Source organism: Heteronotia binoei, chromosome 8 (genome assembly GCF_032191835.1).
Source record: "Heteronotia binoei isolate CCM8104 ecotype False Entrance Well chromosome 8, APGP_CSIRO_Hbin_v1, whole genome shotgun sequence".
Taxonomy (NCBI): domain Eukaryota; kingdom Metazoa; phylum Chordata; class Lepidosauria; order Squamata; family Gekkonidae; genus Heteronotia; species Heteronotia binoei.
The window spans coordinates 44,205,175-44,232,725 of record NC_083230.1 but is presented as its reverse complement, the minus strand read 5'-3'; positions in this window follow the sequence as shown (position 1 = coordinate 44,232,725).

The window sequence follows — 27,551 nt, the reverse complement described above, 5'->3', positions numbered from 1 at the left end:
TGTGTAGACATTCTCCCAGCGATGCACGCCCTGGTTGTTAGGCTGCAGGAAGGGCTTGAGGCCCACTTTCAGCCTCTCACCCAGGAGAAGGTCTACATGATGGCGACCATGTTAGACCTACACCTTAAGGGCAAGATCGCTGTGAGGGCCAATGAGCTTGATTGCTGGCAAGACGAGCTCTCCCAGAAGGTTGAGCGCTGCAGAGTCAAGGCGGGCCCAGTGCCGGTAGCTGAGGAGGAGGCAGTGTTTCCCACCAGACTCACAACAAGAAGAGTGCTGAGATGACACTCATCGGGCAGCTGGTTGGCCCATCTGGGAGCAGTAGGCCTTTGAGAGTGGAGACAGGTGCTGCGATGGCAAGGGACTATCTTTCGGAGCCCTATGAGTTGCAGGACACATGTCCTTTGAACTACTGGGACGTGAAGGAGGTGGTCTGGCTGGCCCTCTCCTCCATGGCCCAGGCGTACCTCTCATGCCCACTAACGAGTGTGCAGAGCAAGCGCGTCTTTTCTCACATGGGCGACATTGTCTGCCTACATCGCAATCAGCTGCAACCCTGGACAGTTGAGCAGTTGGTCTTCTTGAAGGTCAACTTGCCTCTGTTTGGCTCCCCAAACGTTGACTTTGAGAGTGACTGAAGTGAGCACCTACTTGTGCCTGCATCCTCTCTTGGTCCATGCTTGGAAGGTGGTTGTAAAATGCTCTCCCACTAAACATAGAGTCCAAAGATAGCCCAAAAACTCACTCAGAAATTGATTGGCACCCCCCCCAATCCCATCCCCAAACCAAAAGTGACTGCTGATTTAAAATCTGCAAAGAAATCCAAATTTCCCCAGTCCCCATCCACACATGCATAATAATACTGAAAGGGCCATTGCAGCCCCCATTAAAACCAACAGCACCCACAGGCCCAGCCAGGATAACCTATTTTTTTCAGGGGCAGGAGGAAGGAGGAGGGAGGTGCCAGTGATGATGACAGGCAGCCAGCAGCCATATCTAGGCTGAAGTCTTTCTAATTGGGACAGTGATAGCTGGTGTGTTGCTGCTGAGCTGAGAGGGAAGGAATAGTTCCCTTCCTCTCACAATCTGAGGCCCTCCCAGTGATCTTCCTCATTTGGGGTGCGACTCTGGCTTGCCTCCTCGTGGTGCACCCTGGGTAACACCAAAGAGCCTAGACCAGCCATCCATTGCTCAAGGTAAGTCTAAATGCTTCTTGCTTTGTGTCTAAAACAGATGTGGAGCTAGGTGTGGTCCACTGCTTTTGTTGTTTGAGAGTTGTGTTATTTAGGGCAGGGCTGAAGAGCTGGCATCTGTAGATTGTGTGTTCTGTGGCAGGAAAACTGGCATCTGGGTGAGAGACCCAGAACCAGCATGCTTGTTGTGCTTGGTCAATTATCCCCGTGTTGTTTGGGGCAGGGCTGGAGAGCTGGCATCTGGGTTTGCTGCAGTCAAATCTGCAGTGCAGAACTTGAGCAGATTGTGTTTTGTGTGGCACTGAAGTTGGCAACTGGGTTTATATTAGTGCCAGGGTACATATAGAGTAGATAGATGGATTTAGTGCATTAGGGTCCAATTGAGATTCTCTGATTTGAAGTTAGGTTTGGCTTTGGTTGCCCCAGGAATTGGACCCCCTGGTCCAATTTTTTTTTTGCCTTTGGGGTTTTGTGGGGGGTTTTGTGCCCTGATGCTGCACAGCAGTTTTGGGTACTTTCCCCAAAACCTCCTGCTCCCCAGAGCCACTTTTCCCACGATAATTACAGTGGGGGAAGTGGCTAATTGGTTTTTCTCACCATTGGGAACAGTGTTCCTTTTGAGGTGCCTACCGATGGGTGCAGTCTTTTTGAGCCAAGGGGGTTGCATGTGGGGGAGTCCCCTGAAGCCGCCCTGCAGTTTTAAGGGATCTCCCTCAAACTCTCTTCTGGCCAGAGCCACTTTTCCCACAGCAATTATAGTGGAGGAAGTGGCTAATTGGGCTTTCCCCAGCATTGGTAGCAATGGGCCTTTTGGGGAGCCCACAGACAGGGACCCCCTGGCCCAATCTTTTTGGGACTTGGGGGTTTTGTAGGGGAGAATTCAATGCAGGTTCCTTGCAGTTTTGGGGGTTCTCCCACAAACCCCCTGTCCCCCAGCAGCCTTTGATTATGCCCTATGTTGTCTTTGAGTTCAATGGCCCATAGGGTATAATGGTGGGATAGGGGTGCCCTCTTTGGGTGCCCCTGGATTGGGACCCCCTGGCCCAATCATTTTGGGATTTTGTAGAGCAGAGTCCCCTGCAGGTTGCCTGCAAATATTGGGGCTCTCCCTCAAACCCCCTCCCCTCCAGGCAGCTTCCAATATACCCTATGTTGCCTTTGAGTTCAATGGCCCATATGGTATAATGGGGCCATATATTTGGAAATAGTCATATATCTCCCATTTCCGAATACTGGTATTTGGAAATATATGGTATTCCGAATATTTTGCCCCCGTATATTTCCAAATCCAAATATTTCCCCCCAAATTTTTTTTGCACATCCCTACCCTCTTGCTGAAGACATTGTCTGTGTGGCATGCATTCAGCCAGTGCTGTGCCAACTACACTGGATACCAATTGAATACCAGATCTACTTCAAGATTATGGTGCTGACCTTTAAAGCCCTATGCAGCCTGACACCAGCCTGGGACCAGCAATGGCTGGGGCTGATGGGAGTTATAGGCAAAAAACATCTGGAGAGCTACCATTGGCCACCCCTGCTTTAGCATCGTCTCTTCCCATATATCCCTGGAGAGTCTTGTACTCCATAGACCAACACCTACTGGTAGTTCCTGGCCCAAAAGTTGTCTGCTTAGCCTTGATTAGGGCCAGGCCTTTTCTGCTCTGGCTCCAACCTGGTAGAATGTTCTCCCAACTGAAATCAGAGTTTCACTGGGCCTATAAAACAGAGCTGTTCCACCAGGCCTTCAGTTGAGGCAATGAATGTCTCTACCATCTTGGCCTCCTCTGCCCATAGCAAGCTTAGAGATGCTTGCTAGCCTGCTAATGTCCAATAGGAGGTGTATTGGATTGCTCTGAGTAAATGTATATATTTTTTGCTGCCATGTTCTTTTATTTAACTGGTTTTAATTATATATTTATTATATTTTATTTATGTTGTTAGCTGCCTTGATCCCACCATAGAATAGGGCAAGATATAAATGCAATAAACAAACAAATATACTGTGCGCTGCTAACACACTGGTATGCTAACTGCCAAACATCCTGAGACATTTAGGTAGAACATCTATATGCTATTTAACATCTATATGTGCCCTCTCACACAGCTGATCTGGGAGTTTGAGCCTGGGTGTCATCAGTATTCAGATGACACTCTGCTATATCTGTTAATGGATGGATGACCAGACTTGGCCCCAGATAATTTGGGCCAGGCATTGGAGACCGTGGCTGGTTGGTTGAGGCAGAGTCAGCTGAAATTGAATCCATCAAAGACAGAGGTCCTGTATCTGAGTTGCAGAGACTTTTTGTGGGGGAGGGGGGAATCCAGCTTCTGGCCTTGGATGGGGTACCTTTGGTGCTGGTGTCCAAGATCTGGAGCCTAGGTGTGACACTGACCTTATCTATGGAGGCCCAGGTCACAATGGCTGCCAAATCTGCCTTTTCCCATCTTTGGCAGGCGCAACAGCTGTTTCCCTACCTTTCTTCCCGCAACTTGACCACAGTGATCCACGCAATGGCCTCTTCCAAACTGAACTATTGTAATTTGCTCTATGCTGGCCTGTCCTTGCCCCTGGCTCAGAAGTTACAGCTCGTGCAGAATGCAGCAGCACAGGGGCGTAGCTAGGGCTTTGGGGGCCCGGGGCCCAAGATTTATGTGGGCCCCCCTACGTGTGTGCACGCCACCGGAAACAGGAAGTGACGTCACTTCCAGCGATGTCACTTCCGGTGACATCATGCCACCGCCGGAAACAGGAAGTGACATCACTTCCTGTGACATCATTTCCCCCCGTGCCACCTGCCGGAAACGGGAAGTGATGACTGAAAACTTATACTCTGGAACTTTTGTTGATCTCTGAGGAGCCGGTGGACTTTGACCTAGGAGTAATCCAAGTAAAGTTAAGCCATTTTTCAAAAAAAACGGGGCCCAGAAGTATTTAACAGCACTGTGCCAACAGCAGCCATGCCAGCACATTACCTATCATTTCCCCCAGGTGATCCAGGTTACTTTTTAAAATCTTCTTGGGGACTTCTCCGTGGGTGCAGAAGTTCTGTACCGATGTTACCTGGAACGCTTTGAAAGGAAGGCCAGGATCACGCACAATCGCTATTGCGGGGGTGGCCGAACTTGCTTAATGTAAGAGCCACACAGAACATAAGAACATAAGAGAAGCCATGTTAGATCAGGCCAATGGCCCATCCAGTCCAACATTCTGTGTCACACAGCGGCCATATATATATATATATACACACACACACACTGTGGCTAATAGCCACTGATGGACCTCTGCTCCATATTTTTATCTAACCCCTTCTTGAAGGTGGCTATGCTTGTGGACGCCACCACCTCCTGTGGCAGTGAATTCCACATGTTAATCACCCTTTGGGTGAAGAAGTACTTCCTTTTATCCGTTTTAACCTGTCTGCTCAGCAATTTCATCGAATGCCCACGAGTTCTTGTATTGTGAGAAAGGGAGAAAAGTACTTCTTTCTCTACTTTCTCCATCCCATGCATTATCTTGTAAACTTCTATCATGTCACCCCTCAGTCGACGTTTCTCCAAGCTAAAGAGCCCTAAGCGTTTCAACCTTTCTTCATAGGGAAGGTGTTCCAGCCCTTTAATCATTTTAGTTGCCCTTTTCTGAACTTTCTCCAATGCTATAATATCCTTTTTGAGGTGCGGCGACCAGAACTGCACACAGTACTCCAAATGAGACCGCACCATCGATTTATACAGAGGCATTATGATACTGGCTGATTTGTTTTCAATTCCCTTCCTAATCATTCCCAGCATGGCGTTGGCCTTTTTTATTGCAAACGCACACTGTCTTGACATTTTCAGTGAGTTATCTACCATGACCCCAAGATCTCTCTCTTGGTCTGTCTCTGCCAGTTCACACCCCATCAACTTGTATTTGTAGCTGGGATTCTTGGCCCCAATGTGCATTACTTTGCACTTGGCCACATTGAACCGCATCTGCCACGTTGACGCCCACTCACCCAGCCTCAACAGATCCCTTTGGAGTTCCTCACAATCCTCTCTGGTTCTCACCACCCTGAACAATTTAGTGTCATCCGCAAATTTGGCCACTTCACTGCTCACTCCCAACTCTAAATCATTTATGAACAAGTTAAAGAGGATGGGACCCAGTACCGAGTCCTGCGGCACCCCACTGCTTACCGTCCTCCACTGCGAAGACTGCCCATTTATACTCACTCTCTGCTTCCTATTACTCAGCCAGTTTTTGATCCACAAGAGGACCTGTCCTTTTACTCCATGACTCTCAAGCTTTCTAAGGAGCCTTTGATGAGGAACTTTATCAAAAGCTTTCTGGAAGTCAAGGTAAACAACATCTATCGGGTCTCCTTTGTCCACATGTTTGTTCACCCCCTCAAAGAAATGTAACAGGTTAGTGAGGCAAGATCTTCCCTTGCAGAACCCATGCTGAGTCTTCCTCAATAACCCGTGTTCATCAATGTGCCTACTCATTCTGTCCTTGATAATGGTTTCTACCAACTTTCCCGGTATTGAAGTCAGACTGACTGGCCTGTAATTTCCCGGATCTCCTCTGGAACCCTTTTTAAAGATGGGGGTGACATTTGCTACCTTCCAGTCCTCAGGAACGGAGGCAGATTTCAATGAAAGATTACAGATTTTTGTTAGAAGATCCACAAGTTCAGCTTTGAGTTCTTTCAGAACTCTCGGATGTATGCCATCCGGACCCGGTGACTTATTAGTTTTTAATTTGTCTATCAGTTGTAGGACCTCCTCTTTTGTCACCTCAATCTGACTCAGGTCTTTCAACACCCCTTCCAATATTAGTGGTTCTGGGGCGGGCAAACACTTCTCATCTTCCACGGTGAAGACGGAGGCAAAAAATGCATTCAGCTTCTCAGCCATTTCCCCATCCTCCTTCAGTAATCCTTTTACCCCATGGTCATCCAAGGGCCCCACTGCTTCCCTGGCTGGTTTCCTACTTCTAATATATTTGAAGAAATTTTTATTGTTGGTCTTTATGTTTTTTGCAATATGCTCCTCGTAGTCCCTTTTTGCCTGCCTGATCACAGTCTTGCATTTGATTTGCCACTGCCTGTGTTCCCTTTTATTAATCTCACTTGGACTGGTTTTCCACCGCTTAAAGGAGTCCTTCTTACCTTTTACAGCTTCCATTACTTTGTTTGTTAACCATGCTGGCCTCTTCTTATACCTGTTTGTGCCTTTCCTAACTTGTGGTATGTATTTTATCTGAGCTTCTAGGATTATAGTTTTAAATAGTCTCCAAGCTTCCCCAAGGGTTTTGACCGTATTTACCTTTCCTTTCAGTTTCCTCCTCACATGCCTCCTCATCTCAGAGAATTTACCCCTTTTAAAGTTAAACGTGGTTGTGGTGGTCTTTTTGGGCAACTCCCTATTTATACAAATGGTGAAATCAATAACATTATGGTCACTGTTCCCAAGCGGCGCAATCACTTTTACGTCTCTCACCAAGTCTTGGGCATTACTTAGGACCAGATCCAGGATCGCCCCACCCCTGGTAGGTTCTGAGACCATCTGCTCCATAGCACAGTCATTGAGAGCATCAAGAAACTCAATCTCTTTCTCTCGACCAGAACACATATTGACCCAATCAATCTGCGGGTAGTTAAAATCACCTATTACGACACAGTTTTTACGTTTAGCCGCTATCTTTAATCCCTCCATCATATTATAATCGTCCTCTCTCTTTTGATTTGGTGGGCGATGACAAACTCACATAGTTAAATTTCCTTTTGGGCCCTCTATTTCAACCCAAAGCATTTCTAAAAGGGAATCTAATTCTCTGACCTCAGTCTTACTGGACCGTATATCCTCTCTGACATACAGAGCCACCCCAACCCTTCCCTCCCTATCCTTCCGATATAACTTATATCCAGGAATCACCGTGTCCCACTGATTCTCCTCATTCCACCAAGTTTCTGAAATTCCCACAATGTCTATGTTTTCTCCCAACACTAAACATTCCAATTCACCAATTTTACTTCGGACACTTCTAGCATTTGCATACAAACATTTATAATTTCCCAAGCAAGCTAGGCCCGCCACCTCTCTCCTGCCGCCTCGAGACTCTAGCAGACAGTCCATACTGTTTGTCACCATCACAGTGGACAACTCTGATCCGTTACTCGGTAGAAAAATAGAAGTCAACCCTTCATCTCTTTGAGACGAGTCCTCCCGAACCAGAGACATTCCATCTCCTGTCGGCTTTCCCCCAAGATTTAGTTTAAAAACTGCTCTGCCACTTTTTTGATTTTAAGCGCCAGCAGCCTGGTTCCATCCGGAGACAAGTGGAGACCGTCTCTTTCGTACAGCTCCGGCTTGTTCCAGAAAGCATCCCAGTGCCTAACAAACTTAAACCCTTCCTCCTTACACCATCGTCTCATCCACACATTGAGACTTCTAATTTGCGCCTGTCTCTCCTGCCCTGCACGTGGAACAGGTAGCACTTCCGAGAAGGCCACCTTGGAGGTCCTGGCCTTAAGTCTCCCACCTAGCAGCCTAAATTTCTCCTCCAGGACCTCACGACTGCATTTCCCCACATCGTTGGTGCCAACATGCACCATGACCACAGGCTCCTCCCCAGCACTGTCTATCAGCCTATCTACTACACGCGTAATGTCCGCTACCTTCACACCAGGCAGGCAAGTCACCATATGGTCAATACGCAGTTTCGCCACCCAGCTGTCTACTTGCCTAAGGATCGAATCACCAACTACCAAGACCCCCCCTCTCCCCCTGCCCAGGGATGGTTCCTTGGCGCGAAAGGATACCCGCTCACCCACCGAAGAAGAGGTCCCTTCTGAGGGCGCATTCCCCTTATCCTCAGCAAGGTGCCCTGTTCCCTCTAGACCCTCACGCTCTCTGGCAGCAACGGGGCTGCCACATTCAGAGTGGGGCTCATCTAATCCGCCCCCAAGAGTCTTCCCCAATTGCCTAACTGACCGTCTCTGCTTCTCCAGGGCAGTCACCTCGGCCTCAAGGGTACGAACTCGTTCCCTGAGGACCAGGAGCTCCTTGCATCGAGCACACACCCAAGACTTCTGTCCTGTGGGCAGATAGTCATACATGTGACACTCAGTGCAAAACACTGGAAAGCCCCCACCCCCCTGCTGGCATTCTACCTTCATGATATATATATTAAATATACAGTCCTCTTTAAATGCTGTTGTTTACGTGGCTCCCCTTCTGGAAGGTCAACTTACCTTATTGGGAGAACAAGGAAATCAGGGATCTGGGTTCCTGGTCCTTAGGAAGCCCCCAGGCAAAGAGCCACAGGCCAAGAGCCCTTTAGCTCTCGCTCTTTGGCAAGGCGCAGCTTAAAATGCAAAGAGGGTGGAGCAGACCACTCCTAAGCAATCATCAACAATTACTCTCAATCAATCAATCAGAACAGAGTAACAGAATAAATGTCAGATGTTTGAAAGCCACAAGGAAGGAAGGAAGACAGACAGACAGATGATTTATATTCTGCCCTCCACTCTGAGTCTCAGAGTGGCTCACAATCTCCTTTATCTTCCTCCCCCACAACAAACACCCTGTGAGATAGGTGGCACTGAGAGAGCTCTCCCAGAAGCTGCCCTTTCAAGGACAATTGCTACGAGAGCTGTGGCTGACCCAAGGCCATTCCAGCAGATGCAAGTGGAGGCGTGAGGAATCAAACCTGGTTCTCCCAGATAAGAGTCTGCACACTTAACCACTACAATGGGAGGGAGGAAGGAAATGGATGGGGAGGGAGGGAGAAGTGGAAAGAAATATACTTTAACTTTAAATGCACTCTCCAAGTCACCAGCTAGCTTGGCAAAGTGATTTAAAGAGACAAATGCCTTCTCCAAGCCAGCTACAGGGCAGTGGGGATTTCAAGAAACCTGGACTGGCCACAAAAACAAAAGCTCTGTGTTAGAAACTGCGTTCTCATGGGGAATTTGCAACCTCGAGTGACAGACATGTCCATTCACAACCAATTTTAGATCCAAAACCTTCAGGAGTAACTCAAGAGAGTTTTGAGAGCCACACGATATGTGTGAAAGAGGCACATGTGGCTCCCGAGCAGCAGTTTGGCCACCCCTGTGCTACTGGTAACCCCCAGGTCCTTGAACTCAAACTGCACTCCCCAACAGGCTGTGGCACAGTGGAGCAGTCCCCTCTACTCCAAAGCAATTTGGGGCCAGTCTCCATCAGCCTGACCTACCTCAAAGGGTTGCTGTGAGGACACAACACAGCTCCTTAGCTGAGATCAAAGTGCACTGGACAGAGGAGCAGATCAACACAGCAGGCAGGGGACCCCTCCACCCCCAGCCCCCGGGGCTGTGGCGGCACGGAGGCCATTGGGCGTGGGGAGAGCCAAACTCACTTAATGAAAGAGCCACATAAAGTAAACATCCGATGTTTGAGAGTTGCAAGACATGCGCATCAGGGGAAGGAAGGAATCACAGAATCCTAGAGTTGGAAGGGACCTCTAGGGTCATCTAGTCCAACCCCCTGCACAATGCAGGAAACTCACAAACACCTCCCCCTAAATTCACAGGATCTTCATTGCTGTCAGATGGCCATCTAGACTCTGTTTAAAAACCTCCAAGGAAGGAGAGCCCACCACCTCCCGAGGAAGATGGGGAAGGAGAGGTGGGAAGAAAGCAACTTTAACTTTAAATGCATTCTCCAATCTGCCAGCTGACTTGGCTTGGAGAAGCGATTTAAAGAGAGAAATGCCTTCTCCAAACCACCCAGTGGGGACTTTGCGAGCCTCACCAGATGTGTAAAAAAGCCACATGTGGCCCCCGGGTCGCGGTTCGGCCCCCCAGCTCCCCGCCAAGTCCTCCCCTCGGCTGCGCCCTCCTCAGCTGACCTGCGGTGTCCCAGAGGGAGATGTGGTGCGGCCCCCACTGCTTGAGGAAGAAGGCACCGCCGACCGTGCTGACCGTGCCCTGGAAGCGGCGCTCCATGTAGCGGTGCAGCAGCGACGTCTTGCCCACGTTCATGTCGCCCAGCAGCACCACCTTGCCGTCGGGCTTCATGCCGCCCCGAGAGGGACTCAGGCAGGCAGCCCGGGACGCTCGAGGGCCCCTTTCGCCCTCCTCCTCCTCCTTCCTGGCGGCCGGAAAGGGAAAGAGCCGGGCGGGCCCTCCGGAGACCTCCTCGCTGCCCCAGGACTCCAGCTGGGAAGTTGGGTGAGTGGAGACATCCGGAAGGCGCCTGGCGGACGAGGCGGGGCGGTGGGAGGGGAGAGGCGGTGGAGGTGCGCTGCCCTGGCCACTCTAAAGTTGCGAAGCTGCCCCCATTGACGCCGCCCACCAGTCCCCAGGAGCCCGGACGGAACGAGCGGCCTCCAGCGACCAGCGCGTGGGCGGGGAAGGCGGCGAGTGCAGCCGGCTTCTGAGGGGCCCCCAAGGGGCCCCCCAGACCCCCCCAGACCTGGGGCGATCCGCTCCCCCCGCCCCCCCTCCCTACGCCACTGCAGCAGCATGCCTTCTGGCAATGGCAACTTTATGGGCTCATATCCAGTCAGTTCTCTGCAGATTGCATTGGCTGCTGGTGGAGTTTCGAGTCAGGCTCAAGGTTTTGGTTTTGACCTTTAAGGTCCTGAATGGCCAGGGAACAACATACCCATGGGAACACCTCTCCCCATCTATCCCTCAGAGGTCAATCAATGTTGACTGGTAGTCCCTGGTCAAAAGATGTCCGTCTAGCTTCTACAAGGGCCAGGGCCTTTTTGGCTCTGGCACCTACCTGGTGGAATGAGCTCCCCATAGAAATCAGGGCCCTGTGGAATCTATTGCAGTTCCACAGGGCCTGTAAATTGGAGCTTTTCCACCAGGCTTTTCTGTGTGATCTGGACATCTGATTCAACTGGCCCCTCTGCTGTATATTGACCTGACCTACCTTTACTGCTTATTGTCTGGAACACCTGTGATATCAGCTATTATCAGCAGACTTGAGCAGAGTTATGAAATATTGCCATATTGTGTTAATTAAAGTTGTTAAATTGTAATTTATTATTTGATGGTTTTAGGATTTGAATGAATTAATATATGTGTTTTTATGTTGTTACCTACCCTAAGTCTGCTTTGGTGAACAAACAAGATACAAATCCTATCAATAAAATGAATAATAAATAGAAATGAAAGGAAGGAAAGTTTCCCAAGACACTCTTTCATTGGGTTGTGAAGTGAAGGGTCAGTTGCATAAGTGGTACATGGGAGGAAGGAATGAGATGTAACAGTTTGTCTATGCATGCTATTTTATTTATTTATTTTGATTTGATTTGATTTATATCCCACCCTACCCCACCCAGGCGGGCTCGGTGCTAGTATATGCTAGTATAACCAAGTTGGTAACTGAATTTGGAACCATGGTTCATATAAGGACACATAAGAACATAACATAAGAGAAGCCATGTTGGATCAGGCCAACGGCCCATCAAGTCCAACACTCTGTGTCACACAGTGGCAAAAAATTTTATATACACACATACACTGTGGCTAATAGCCACTGATGGACCTGTGCTCCATATTTTTATCTAAACCCCTCTTGAAGGTGGCTATACTTGTGGCCGCCACCACCTCTTGTGGTAGTGAATTCCACATGTTAATCACCCTTTGGGTGAAGAAGTACTTCCTTTTATCCGTTTTAACCTGTCTGCTCAGCAATTTCATTGAAATGAAGCTGCCTTATACTAAATCAGACCAATGTTATGTCAAGGTTAATATTGTTTACTCAGACTGGCAGAGAATCATGTCTTTTACATTTCCTACTAAAGAGGTGGGAGTACCAGACCACCTCACATGTCTCCTGAGAAACCTGTATAAGTGTCAAGAAGCAACAGTCAGAATGGGATATGGGACAACTGTTTGGTTTAGAATAGGAAAAGGAGTTCAACAAGGATGTATATTGTCACCCTGCTTTTTAAATTTATATGCAGAGTGCATTATGGGGAATGCTGGCCTGGATGAAGCAGAAGCCAGAATTAAGATTGCCGGGAAAAACATCAACAACCTCAGAGATGCAGATGATAACACTCTAATGGCAGAAGCTGAGGAGGACCTAAAGAACCTCTTGTTGAGGGTGAAAGAGGAGAGCACAAAAGTAGGCTTGAAACTCAACATAAAAAAAAAAAAACTAAGATCATGGCATCTCACCCCATCACACTTTGGCAAATAGAAGGGGAAAAGATGGAAGTAGTGACAGACTTCACATTTCTGGGATCCAAGATCACTGCAGATGGTTACTGTAGCCATGAAATTAAAAGACGTTTGCTCCTTTGGAGGACAGCTATGGTGAACCTGGGCAGTATAATAGAAAGCAGAGACACCACCCTGCCAAGAAAAGTCCGTATAGTCAAAGCAATGGTATTCCCAGTAGTAATGGGCTGTGAGAGCTGAACCATATGGAAGGCCAAGTGCAGAAGAATAGATACTTTTGAGATGTGATGCTGGAGGAGACTCTTGAGAGTCCCTTGGACTGCAAGAAGATCAAATCAGTCAGTCCTAAGGGAAATCAACCCAGACTATTCCCTGGAAGGTCAGATGCTAAAGCTGAAGCTCAAATACTTTGGCCACCAAAGAGAAGGGAGTACTCACTGGAGAATATCCTGCTGCTGGGAAAGACAGAAGGCAAAAGAAGAAGGGGATGGCAAAAGATGAGATGGCTGGACAGTGTTACTGATGTAACAAACACGAATTTGAGCAGACTTCGGAGGATGATGGAAGACAAGAGGGCCTGGCATGACTTTGTCCATGGGGTTGCAAAGAATCGGACTCGACTGTGTGACTGAACAACAATAGTTCTAATCACATCTCCTACTACCTGATCCTTTTAGCTGGAGATGCTAGCAAATGAACCTGAGATCTTTTGCAGGCCAAACATATGCTCTGTGAGGTAGTGGGCCCCACTGCAGTGATAGTGTCCCAGCTCAATTGACAAAATGTCTGGAATGAACTGGCAAGTTTAGCATATGTGTGAGTTGAGCAGCAGGGTGAGGAAGCTGAGCACTATTCTCTTCATGTCCCTAAAAAGGGGAAGCACAATTTCCACAAACAAATCTACAAAAATAGAGAATTTATTAAAAAGGGAATTGAAGAAAAAAGATTATGAAGGTATAATGCCAGCAGGGTGTTAGGGGCTATCCAGTGTCCTGCACTGAGTGCAATATGTATGACTATCTGCCATCTGGACAGAAGTCACGAGTGTGTGTTTAGTGCTTGGAGTTCCTGATCCTCAGAAAATGAGTTCTTTACCCTTGAAGCCAAGGTGGCTGACCTGGAGAAGCAGAGACAATCGGTTAGGCATAGGCACACAGATAAGACTCTCAGAGGTTTGTTAAATGTGTCCCACTCTGAGAATAGTAGCCCTGCTGCTGTTAGAGATCATGAGGGTCAAGGGGAAATAGGTCACCAGGAAGAGGGGATATTCCCTTAGAAGGGACCCCTTCTACAGTTGGTGAATCATTTTGCGCCAAGGTCCTGAAGGAGAAATTTAGGCTGGTAGGCATGAGACTCAAGGCCAGAATCCCCAAAGTAGTCTTCTCAGAAATGCTGCCTGTTCCACACACAGGGCCAGCTAGACAGGCACAAATTAGGACTCTAATGCCCGTGAGAGTTTCCTTTATCTTTTAAAAGACGATAATCATAATAGTATATGGGTGAGATATGTGGACAAGAGGCTGGAACTGATTGGTCTTCCCCACCTAGTGCTTAATAATATCAAGATGCACTAAATCTGGCTAGACAGAGGGTGACAAATTTAGACCAGATTAGCACTTCAACTCGAGCAAGGCAGGTGTGCTCTAATTTTGCACTTGAAATTGTGCCTTCCAAGAAACTTCCTCCCTATATGAGTTTTCTTACATTCCTTAGATATGTTTTTACACTTGCTAGACTGAATGCTTTCCCAACTGGACTTTGAGCTGGACACCCAGGGCCCCTCCTCCCTTGAGGAGTCCTCACTGTCACTGAGCCCTGGCTGGTCCATGACGGTCCAGTGCTTTTTAACTTTTTCATTAATGATTTTAAGTTGAGAATAAGCAGTGAAGTAACGACATCTGCAGATGACACCAAGTTGTTCAGGGTTGTGGAAGCAGGGAGGACTGTGAGGAGGAGCTCCAGAAGGATCTGTTGAGGGTTAGTGAGTGGGCGTCAGCATAGTAAATGAGCTTCAGCATGGGCAAGTGCAAAGTAATGTACATAGGAGCCAAAAATCCTAACTATAAATATATGTTGATGGGGTTCGAACTGGCGGTAACAAACCAGGAAAGAGATCTTGGAGTCATGGTAGATAACTCACTGAAGATATCACTCAGTGTGCAATTGCAATAAAAAGGGCAAATACTATGCTGAGGATTATTAGGGAAAGGATTGAAAACAAATCAGCCAGTATCATAATGCTCCATAGCAATCTATGGTGTGACCTCATTTGGAATATTGCATACAGTTCTGATCACCTCATCTCAAAAAAGATATTACAGCATTGAAAAAAGTGCAGAAAAGGGCAACTAAAACGAGTAAGAGGATGGAGCATCTTCTGTATAAAGGAAGGTTAAAGAGGTTAGGGCTCTTTAGCTTGGAGAAACCATTTGTTTTTAATTTTTTTTAAATTTTTACAATACAAACGAGAACAAAGCAAATATAGAGCCGTATAGAGAAAAAATGAATACGTTTAAACACGTTATTTAACAAAATTAATATATAGGGATCTTGAGGTGTCCCTGTGAATCACATTACATGAAACTTCTCAGGATCTTGAGGTGTCCCTGTGAATCACATTACATAAAACTTAGGAAGGGTAACCAGAGCAGTGGGACTTGGGAGGAAAGCATAAAGGGGTAAAGCTACAGACAGGGTGTGCTCTCTTTGAAGAAGCTGCAGAAAAGGAGTATTATCTCTGGAAAAGCTGCAGGAAGGTGCCCTCACTCAAGGGTGAGTGAGTCTGTTGGCATTAGAATAAGGGAACACCTAGTCAGACACATTAGGGCTGTTATTTCTGTATACCAACCTTTACTATTTTCTATATTCACTGTGCACTACATGTTTTACTACCCATTAGTTCTACAACATTTATAATAAACTTCTTGTTAAATTGCCTGGGTCCTCATGTTTCTTCAGTCTCAGATAAAAAAAATTGCTAATAAGGAAGACAGGGATGGTTGGGTGCTCTTACCAGAGTAGTGGCAGCCAATAGAAGGTCCTTCCTGGTCCCCTGCTGTGTGACAAGGGGATTAGATAAACATATGGAGCAGAGGTCCATCTGTGACTATTAGCCACAAGGTATGCTCTGTCTGGGGCAGTGGTGCTCTGTATTCTTGGTGTTTGGGGGGCAACAGTGGGAGGGCTTCTTGAGTTCTGTCCATGCTGGTGGACTTCCTGATGGCACCTGGGTTTTCACCACTGTGTAACACAGAGTGTTGAACTGGATGGGCCACTGGCCTGATCCAACATGGCTTCTCTTATGTTCTTAACTAAACCATGATAGAGTCACTCAGATACTGGTAGCCAGCATAGGCTGCCATTTGTACTAAGGCTGTACTGAAATTCAGGACATGTGTTATAATAATAGAGTTTAGCTGAGAATAAAACATAGTTTAACTCATATTTTTGTTTTGCTTGTCTTCATTGCCCTGATTTAGATAGTACAGGTTAGCCCAGTCATATCAAATCTCAGAAACTAAACAATGTCAAATTAAGGACACCATCAGAAAGTCCTGCATCACTATGCAGAGGCAGGCAATGGTAAACCACCTGTAATCCTCACTTGCCTTGAAAATCCAGAGGTAGGGATTTGCACAAACTGGGAAAATATAGTTTGGGCCATGGTTCATGGCATGATCCACAAACTGTCACAAACTTTTAGATGCTAAAAAAGCCACTTCAGTTTGTGATGTCTGTGATGCAGTAGAACTGCCCCCTGGCATGCTAGAGACACCAAGCTTGCAAGACATCTCCTGCTGATTCTCCTCTACTTGCCTGCCAAGTCTAGAGAAGATTGAATTTACAGTGTCTGAGTTATGGTCTCCAAAAGAAGGTGCTTCCTGGAGAGAGCTTTCTAGAGAATGACAGATGCAGGTTCAGGAGTGTATAGAAGGGAATCTGTGCAAACTAGAGGCATCAAAGTTGCAGGTGACCTCCCCCTGATGCTCCTCTACATGTCTTCCAAGCCCCCCCCCCCATTGCTTTGAAGTTTGGTAAATATTTTGATTGAGCAGAGACTGACTGAAAATGTATCCTTTCATGAATGCCCTCACCTCCATAAACTGATTGAAAGGTCATGGAATGTTCATGATGATAGACCTGCCACAAACTTCAGTTTATGAACCATAAATTACGTATTTTTCGTTCCATAAGACGCACCTGAGCATAAGACGCACCTAGTTTTTAGAGCTGTTTGTGTGAATTTAGAGGCATTTGTGTGAATTTTTTGCAGTATTCGCTCCTTAAGACGCACACACTTTTCCCTCCACTTTTTTTGGGGGGGAAAGTGAGTCTTATGGTGCAAAAAATACGGTAATCACAATTTTTTGTTTAGTTAGTTTATACCCATCCCTACCTAAGGGGTCACCATAAATCAGCTGTGACTTGATGGCAAAAAAAGGGGTCTTCGTTCCTGGCAAATAGGCATATTTGCTACTGATTCTGGTGCTCCAGTTTTATTATCACCAAAGCTTTCCCCTAGAAACTATATATATATGCATACACATACACACACAGCAGAGAAGAGAAAATTCACTCATTCATTGTGCTCTTGCTCTAGGTCTATGGCTTAGTATAATATAATCTAATAATACTACAAACAAGATGAGACATTTTTCCTTTTTGTCTATCTTTTTTGTCTAATTAGTTTCCATAAACATTTTTTTGCAAATATTTCCCCTGTTGCTGTCCTACATGAATTGCCATTTGACATCTAAACTGGATCTTCATCAGAATTTAAGCTTTCTATCCATCTTGGTTTGCACTTAACTTTCATGACAATCACATGAGCTTCCTGTTTTCCTTGGAGCTGACTTTGATTTTATAGATTACTAATCTCAAGGTTATTGTATTTGGGATGATTCAAAAATTCAGAACAATCCCCTCCCTCCACTGAATAGGGAAAGAGGATTCCGATCTCACTGAAGATGTTAATTTTTTTTGTCCCCAAGCATTTTCCCTTCTGCTCTAATCAAACTGATTACAATGTGCATTCTTTTTTGTATTCTTTATAACACCCCTCCAGCCTTCTGACTAGGATAAAAGGACCCAGAGATCTCTATTCTTACACTGCTCTTGACTAACAAAAAGAGCTTTAACTCTCAAAAGCTTGTCCCCTGAAACTCTTATTGGTTTCTATGGTGCTTTTGGACTGAAATCTAACCCTTTTGGATAACATCAAGAGTCAACTCCCTAATGCATATAATATACAAACTTAATTTTGAGGTCCACTGTCTAAGATATAAAGAGGATAGTCTGATAACACTCTAGCAGTTTATTTAACATCAGCTCTGGTATAATTTAATTAACTTTGTTGTGTTCTTGTGCTTCTGTCCTAAAAACCAATTTTATGTTTTTATGGGACTAGTCTGTACTTTCATTACCAATAATTGAGTTTAATATTTTATGCTGTACCCATTAACATCTACTGATTTTATCTGAATACAGACCATTTCAAAATCTCATTGTGCAAGAAGTAAAAAATTAAACACAAAGAAAAGGTTATTGAAATAACGCATGTTCATAAGCAACAAGCATCATTTTTGTAAAAAAAGAAGCTATGTGAGTGAAACTATAAAGCTATAAAGTGAGTGAAATATTCTATTATTTATTTTAACTTCCACCCTCTTCCCCTTACTTTAAATCTATGTTTGGTTTAGTGCTTAAACTAATGAAAATATAACAGGAAGAAACCCTGATGAAATTATGCTATGTGTTTATGTTTAATGGATACAAACAGGTCAATTGGTTAAGCATAACAGATTCTCAGTTAATCCTCATGGATTTCTCATCAAGAAGTAGTATTTTAAAAGGACTTACATGAGCAATTTCAAGTCCAACACAAGTTGCAGTAATATGATATTTCGAGAGGCAGAACTACATCTTTCAAAGCTGATATATATATTGTCATATTTTAAAATATAGTTTGTTTTCAGCAATTCTGTTTTTTTTTGAGTGAAAAGTATGACAATTTGATTAAAATTTAAAATTTAGGGGCTGTTGGAAATCAGACATAATTCAATTACTTGTAATCCAGTTAGTTCGGTTGCAGGTCACTTTGTTACAGTTAAGATAACCTCTGCTTTTTTCTTCTTGGATGTTTACCATTGGTCTAAGTCAGAGGTGTCAAATGTCCAGGGCTTTGATCATGCCCATGGGCTCTTTTCTCCCCCCTCATCCCCCTCCTGTCTTTACCCTTTGAAGCTCTGAGGATAAGACTCTTACAGTTCCCAGGTTCTTTGAAGTTCTGAGACTGAGGCTGATTCTACGCTCACCTTTCTCCGGGGCAGGCTTCCATTTCTGGGCAGAGCAAACTGGCGATTTTACACCAGTTGCTCCACGCTGGCATTTTGCACAAGGCAAACCCGCAATTTGCCCCACCGCAGTGTAAACCTGTTTTTTTAGGTTTACCCTGCGGTGGGGCAAATCACGGGTTTGCCCCACGCAAGATGTCGGCGCAGAGCAACTGGTGCAAAATCGCCAGTTTGCTCCGCCCAGAAACGGAAGTGAGAAATCAGCCTGAGTTGCTTTCAGTTTCAGTTTAGGAGCTTCAAAGGCTCTTTGAAACACTCTTTGAAGCTCTCTGGCTGAGTCGCAGTTCCCTGGCTCTTCCTGCCTTTCTTTGATGGCTGTTGCAAGGAAAACGTGGGGTGAATTTTAAGGTCTATTCCACATTTTCCTTTCAGCTTTGTCTGTCCTCTTCAATGGTTTCAAATGGAGTGGACATTGTTACATTTTCAGCATTCCTATAGCCAGCTGAAACACATGCTTCCTGGAATTGTGTCCTTGTAAACAAAGGGTTGACACTTTCAGCCAGTTTATCTCTGCTGAATGGACTTAATCTAGTGAGTACTCTAATCTAGTAGGAATGGATTTAATCTTGTAGGAACTCATAGCCAAAGGGGGATATTATACTGGAAATCCATTGCCAATCTGAGTAGATGGGGTGTGTGTGTGGGTGGTGGTGGGGAGAATGTCATTTCATTGTTTCCACAGAGTCAGATCCTTGTGCTTTTTCTTTATGTTTTATTTTAAAAATTGCACTGCCAAATCCCACTATTCCCCCACCTTTCCAACTTAAACAAAATATTGTAAGAGTTTTAATATGTTTGTATTTTAAATTCAAATATATATATATATATTTAATTGTTGGCTGTTGTAGATTTTCCAGGCTGTGTGGCCATGGTCTTGGCATTGTGAGACCTGATGTTTTGCCAGCAACTGTGACTGGTATCCTCAGAGGTGAACCCAGAAAACTGGAGTTCTTTCTGGGTCAAATTGAGAAGAAGTTGGTAGGCATGTAATTTATATCTACTCGGGAAGGCAGCTTTACAACAAAAGCTTTGCTGTAATCTATGGGTGCAATCAGATGAGCAGTTTGATCCATCATAGACACCCCTCCCCTATGGATTTAGAGTATCGCTTTACTTGCCTGAGTAATTAATGCAATGATATAGTAATTGCTGCAGTCTTTGATGTCTCCTTTTTCAGAAATGTAATGTAAATCGAGTGCTTCCAGTCTGTGGGTAACTGTTTTGTTTTCCATATTTGTTGACATATTCTTGTTAAGATTTTTACAACTAATTAATTGGCATAATTTTGATTTATTGTGTTTTTTTTATGGAAAGAGAATTCACATTTATCACATATACTACTCCACAAATTTTAAACTTTATATAAATATGGGCTATTTTTTTGGTTTATATCCTACGTTTCTTCCTCATAGGGACCCAAAGTGGCTTATGACATTGTCTTTTCCTCCTCAACACTATCCTCACATTAACATTCTGAGATAGGTTAATTCATCTGTGATGGACCTAGGTGAACTTCCATGGCAGACCTGGGATTTGATGGACACTGATATAGCATTGTCTCCCCACACCTATTTTGACTCCAGATGAAATTGGAAGTACCATATTAAGAACAACTTCTCCTGTGGCACAAGTGTAATTTATTTTATTTATTTAGTAGGCTTATATTCCTCCATTTTCCATAAACAGGCTCAGGGCGGACCACAACACACAGTAACAACAATAAAAACCTACAGTTCAGAGTTAAAACAATACATTAACATTAAACAAGTGGAAACAATAAAACAATAAATAAAGTGCACCAGAGGCAGGAAGGTAAGCAATTATAGGCCCAGAATAAATGATGGTAGTAATAGCAAGATAGCACTGCAATAAGACACAGTGTCACCACAAGGGAGGCCAACTGATGGAATAGTAGCTGGAATAGGATGCCTACTGCCCCAGCCATAAGCCCGATGGAATAGCTCCATCTTGCAGGTCCTACAAAATGGCAGTAGCTCAGGTAGGGCCTGGATCTCCATGTTAGATTTGATCTTTGGCACATGTTAGATTTGATCTTTGCGGCCGGGGTTCTGGTGGACAATATTACTGCTGAGGCAGTGCCATGGTCGGACCACTTTTCCCTTAAGGCTCGTGTGGATGTCCCACCCCAAGCCCGTTTGGGCGGCGAGGTTATTTTGGCTCGCCCCGGAGTCTGATGGACCGTGAGTGGTTCCAAATGGCTCTATGGGATCTCTGGCTCCCTGGCACTTCTCTTGATGACCTGATTGAGTCTTGGCAGGGCTGGCTCTCCAGAGCCATTGATGAGATCTCACCTCAGTGCCCTCTGCACCCTCATGTTAAGCTGGCTCCATAGTATACCTCGGAGTTGCGGCAGCTGAAATGAGGGCTCAGACGGCTAGAGAGGCAACGGTGGTGTACTCAAGATGAAGCAACTAGAACATCTTATAGAGAGTTTATTAGGTCCTATGAGATAGCAGTCAAAGCCACAAAGAAGACTTACTTTGCGGCCAAGATTGCATCTGCATATTCGCGCCCAGCACAATAGTTTAGAACAATTTGGAATCTTACAACACTGCTGCAAGGCAGGCCAAATGCTAAGGAATTGGAGATAGGCTGTGAGGCTTTTGTGAATTTTTTTGCAGATAAGATCTCATCACTCCGCCACGACCTTCCTGCCACATTGGATATAGTATGTGAAACTGAGGCCCCATATCTGTCTTCTGGACCAGTTCTGGATCGCTTCGACATGCTCAGCTTGGAGGAAGTTGACAGAATCCTCTCCACTGTACGCCTAACAACTTGTGATCTGGACCCGTGCCTCTCCTGGCTAATTAAAGCTTGCCAGAGGGAGCTTATATGTCCTATATGGGACATTGTAAATAGATCCCTCTCGGAAGGGCTTTTTCCAACATCTCTTAAAGAGTCCGCCCTCTCCTGAAAAAGGCTACATCAGATCCGGCCAAATTGGCACATTATCAGCTGGTCTCAAACTTACCCTTCTTGGGTAAAATTATTGAGTGGGCAGTAGCGTTACAGTTGCAGAGTTTTCTGGATGGCGCTTCTGTTTTAGACCCCCATCAGTCCGGCTTTCACCCAGGTCATGGGATGGAGACAGTGCTAGTCGCCCTGGTGGATGACCTCCAGCGGCATCTGGATCAAGGCGGCTCAGTGGTGCTGATGTTGTTAGACCTATTGGCTGTGTTCGATACGGTTGACCATCAGTTACTAACCTGCCGCCTCACTGACGCGGGGATTCAGGGGTTGGCCTTGCAATGGCTTTCCTCTTTTCTTGATGGTTGGGGACAAAGGGTGGCGATTGGGGGTGAGCTGTCCCAGAGGCACCCATTTAATTTTGGGGTGCCACAGGGGGCGGTGCTTTCCCAATGTTATTCAATATCTACATGCGTCCCCATGCCCAGATTGCCTGGAGGTATGGGTTGGGTTGTCACCAACATGCTGATAACACCCAACTCTATCTACTGATGGATGGACGGCCTAACTGCGTCCCAAATAATCTGGACCTGGCATTGCAAGCTGTGGCAGGATGGCTCAGGCTGAGTAGGTTGAAGTTGAATCCAGCAAAGACAGAGGTCCTTTGCCTGAGCCATGGCAGTCTAGGAAGGGAAATCCCCCTACCAACATTTGACGGTGTGCCATTGAAAATGGTGAGCAAGGTCAAGAGCTTGGGGGTGCTGATGGAACCTGCCTTGTCAATGGAGGCCCAGATAGCAGCCACTGCTAAATCCACCTTTTATCATCTTAGGCGGGCGAGGCAGTTGGCCCCCTTCCTGGAGCTTGACGACCTGGCAACAGCGATCCATGCAAAGGTCACCTTGAATTTGGACTACTGTAATGCCCTCTACATGGGGCTGCCACTGTGCTGAACCCGGAAACTGCAGCTAGTGCAGAACGCGGCAGCCAGGCTAATATTGGGGCTCCCTAGGTGCGAGCACATACAGCCAAGGCTGCAGGAACTGCACTGGCTGCCAATAGTGTACCAGATTCATTACAAGATGCTGGTTATTACCTTTAAAGCCCTATATGACCGAGGACCTGTCTACCTTAGGGACCATCTCTCCCCATGTACTCTCCAGAGGGTACTATGATCTGGTTCTAAAAATCTATTGGCAATCCCTGGGCTGAAGGAGGCCAAACTGAAAGTCACCAGGGAAAGGGCCTTCTCGATTACAGCTCCCCACTGATGGAACCAATTACCAGAGGAAGTGCGGGCCTTGTGGAGCCTTGCTCAGTTCCGCAGGGCCTGCAAGACTACTCTCTTTAAGTTGGCTTTTACTTAATGTGGAATCTACTGTAGAAGGAATAGAGTCGCCATGGAAAAACTGTAAGATGGGTAACACCGAGATGTTAGCACCAAACTAATTTGATGGTTTTAATTAGATGGTTTTATTGTATGATAATAACATGTATATATGATTCATCATATGTTTTGTAAACACTTTGTTTTAACTGTTGAAATGTTGTATATTATGCTTTGCTATGTGAGCCACCCTGAGCCTGCTTTGGCGGAGAGGGCGGGATACAAATTAAATATTATTATTATTATTATTATTACTACAATAAAATGGCTGACATGGAGGGATGACATCTATACCAAAATGGTTGCTATCAGGGGTGGAATTCTAGTAGGAGCTTCTTTGCATATTAGGCCACACACCTGATGTAGCCAATCCTCCAAGAGCTTACCAAAAAAGAGCCTTGTAAGCTCTTGGAGGATTGGCTATATCAGGAGTGTGTGGCCTAATATGCAAAGGTGCTCCTGCTAGATTTCCGCCTCTGGTTGCTATGAAGATTAGGTTCAACTGGAAGATATTGGGAGGTTCTATTTTAGATAGATTTTCCCTGCTGACATAAAGGTGATGTTTCCTTGGCCTAAAGTACCTCCTGTTCCAATGAAAAAAAGGAAAGGCAGGATCGGCTCTTTGGTTTGGGGAAGAGGTGTTTTGGGAAAGAAGCAAATGTGCACTATAAAACACACTGGTTAGTGCGATGGTACCCACAGTCATCAAATCGAAAACCACAATGTTTTGCTTTAACAGTAAACATAGCTACAACTCTGGAACCTCTGATAATGTTCTGGGAGTTATTTATATCATCTACTAAAAAGAATATATCACAAATATACAGATTTGGTGAAGAGAGGAAAATGTGTTGTCTGGAATGTTGTCCTAAGCACTAGGATGATTCTCTTTCTTGAGCAATTGCATGTCATGTGTATTTGATCAATAGTATTTGCCAGCATGATATAAAGTTTTTACAGTTTGGAACCATTGGAACCACTGATTTGTTAGTAGGTACAGATTTTGTGTGTGGAGTGTGATACAACTGAAGACAATCTGGAGAAATATGCAGCTTACAAGAAAATTAAGATTTTAATAAGACTGTAAGAATGCCCATCCATTTTTTAATGGATGAAATATTAATATTTGACCTGAATTTTGTTGCTATCCAATTTCAGTGGTGCAAATAATATTGTAGAAAATTTAGTAAGGTTCATGTGAATGAAAACATTCTGAATATGTTCACTGTTCAGTATTTTTTTATTTTGAAAACGTTGTATAGAACCTTTGCTTTTAGCAATCTTGAATTTGTTCCTCAGTATTCAAAGAAAGCAAAAACTCATGGAAATTTAACTTTGAAACTGCCTTCCATGGATTGCAGATGGAAGACAGTTTTTCCAGTTACATTTTTTCAGTTAATCTGGCAAAGGAAAATCATTCACTTTTCATTAAAGAAAATTAGGCAATGTAGTGTATAGGGAACTTTTTTTTTTACTAAAACAAATGTCATGAGATGGTTGAGAGCAGATAAATCCTATGACACTTGGATTACATTATAATAGATATAACCCCAACCCCCAGAACCGGCGGTGGAGCATCATGCTCCCAGCTATCTAAAGGCGCCCCACCCTGCTGATAAGCTGATCGGCGGGTAAAACCATGTGACGTTGTCAATGCCTGGGCAGGCCAGCAGCAGTGAATCATGAAGCCTGAAAGGGTGGCCTCGGCACTGCCTCCTCCCCACTTCCTTCCCATCCAGGCTTCATGGTCTGCTGCTGCTGGCCTGTCCTGGCATTGACAGTGTGCTGTGTGGTTTTACCCGCTGATCAGCTTATCGGTGGTGGGGTGTGTGTGTCTTTAGATAGCCAGTGGTTGAAATAAACCTGGGGGGGAGGAGGAGATGGGGGAGGGAGGAGGTGGCATGGGGGGCATAGCAGTGCGGCGGCACAGGGGGTGCAGTGGCCACGAGCCTGCCTAGGGTGCTATGTGCCCAAGGGCCAGTCCTGCCCATAGTGCACAGGAATTTTAGTTACCCAAACTCATGTGTGACTGCAACTTGAGTCAGAGGCCTTGGTTCAATGCATGTGACATATATTGTTTAGTTTGACACTTATGGTGAGGATGATTGACTGCTAAGGTAATATAAAATATTTTCTCTAGGCTTAATATCCCCAAGTCTGGACAGAGAACCTTCTGGTTTTGCAGGCTCCTCTTTGCCCCTGGCCGGCTGACTGGAGGGAGGAAGCCTTGCCCCAACAACTCTGATGTGTCTTTAAATCTTGGCAGGACATTTTAGAAGAAGCTTGAAAACCCTTTGTGTTTGGGAATGTGTCGTGCCTTTAAATCTCGGCAGGATGAAAGCTTCATGGGGAGAGGTGAGCAGGTAGACCCATGTTGCTCTTCCCAGTGAGTTAGTAAAATGTAGAAAAGAGGAAGAGAACACAGTCCCACTGTTCGTTTTGCATTTGTTTCATAAGTAACCATCAACCTGACAATGAACCAGTCTACACAAGAAATACATTTTCTAAACACCAGTGTAAAAATATACAATAGAAGCATAGACGCTACCTTATACCAGAAACCTACTGACCGACAAACATACCTGCATGCCTCCAGTTACCATCCCAAACATACCAATCTATCCATTGTATACAGCCAGGCTCTACGCTACAGCCACATTTGCTCCAATGTTACTGACCGAGATTCTCACCTGAGGGATCTACAGCAAACCTTTTTGAAACTACCCACCTGATGAAGTCAGGAAACAGATTAACAAAGCCAGAATGCTAACTAGATGAAACCTGTTACAAGACAAACCCAAAAAAGATAACAACAGAACACCGCTAGTGGTCACACACAACTCTCAACTGAAAACAGTTCAACGCATCATCAATGACTTACAACCTCTACTGGACAGTGACAGCTCTCTTTCAAAAGTACTGGGGGGGTAAACCTTTTCTTGCACACAGACAGCCCCCTAATCTCAGACAACTCTTCACATACAACATCTCACTTGAGCATGTACAATGGTAACAGAACTTTCAATAAACCCAAGTGCCAATTTTGCTGCCACATACAACCAGACAACACAATGGACCTAACATTAACTACACCATCTCAGGCTCATTCACTTGTTCATCTTCCAACATTATATATGCCATTAAATGCCAACAATGTCCTTCAGTTCTCTACATAGGGCAAAGAGGACAAACCCTATGACAAAGGATAAATGGACACAAATCTGACATCAGGAATCGCAAACCTGAGAAACCTGAGGGAGAACACTTTAACCTTCCAGAACATTCATTGGGTGACCTCAAAGGTGCTATTTTACTGCAAAGGAACTTCAAGAACAGAATGGAGAGGAAAATTGCTGAATTACAAATTATTTTGAAACTTGGAACAAACACCCCCCCAGGACTGAACTATTGTTTTTTTTTATCTCATTACATATGCTAAACTCACTTTCATCAAGTATGGCTATATATCCACAGTATTCCAATGTATTTCTCTTTTAGAACAGTGTATCAGAATAATGTTCTTTTGAATTGATATACTCAAACAAGGGATATTGGCTGTTTATCTCATTACATATACTAAACCCATCTTCCACTATATTTTAATGTATTTTTTTCTAATGGCAACCTAGAATTATGTGTATATTTATGTTACATGATATAAGGTAAGTTAGTTGGACAGGAAAAACTTATAGGAAAGAAATGCCCTCATTTTGACCCAGGCTTATTAGCAATAGAATAATTAACAAACATTCTCACATTCTGACATGTTACTGTTTTATTGGTTTCCCATGCTAATGCAACCCAGATCAAAGGTTTTCTAAATTTGTTAATTTTACTATTCTGTTATTGGATTTTAACTTTGTACCACTTTGCATTCTAAACCCCAGAAGCTATATGTAGCTCAGCTTACTGTTCATCATTCCTCATCTGAACAAGTGTGCATGCACACAAAAGCTTACATTCTAAATCAAAGTTTGTTGGTCTTAAAGGTGCTTCTTGACTCCTGCTTTGTTCTACTGCTTCAGACCAACACGGCTGCCTACCTGGATCTGTTTACATGGGTAGTAAAGAATTAACTAGAACTTAATTATGTGATAGAGGAAAACTCTACCGCCTAGATGGCTCTCTTCCCTACTTTTGTTTTCTTGTGTTAGTCTGAAGAAGTTGGTTGAAATAAAGCAGACTGTTACATTCAGCAACTCCTGTGAGTAAAGCAATTTATACAATTGACTGGTGAGATCACAAAAATATGGGCTCACAAACTGCTTTGGAAATGTTTAATTGTTTATTGTGGCTATTTTCTGAGTGTGTTCCTTAATGAAGTCATGCTTGGAAATGCTACTAAAGTCTGACCAGGGACTTGTAGGAGTAAGACAAATTACACTTTCATTTAGCCGCCCTGAGCCTGCCTAGGCGGGGAGGGCGGGATATAAATAAAATTTATTATTATTAATTTATTATTATTATTATAGCTGCTGGGGAACCCTTTGACGGCAAAAAAGAGGATGAGGAAATG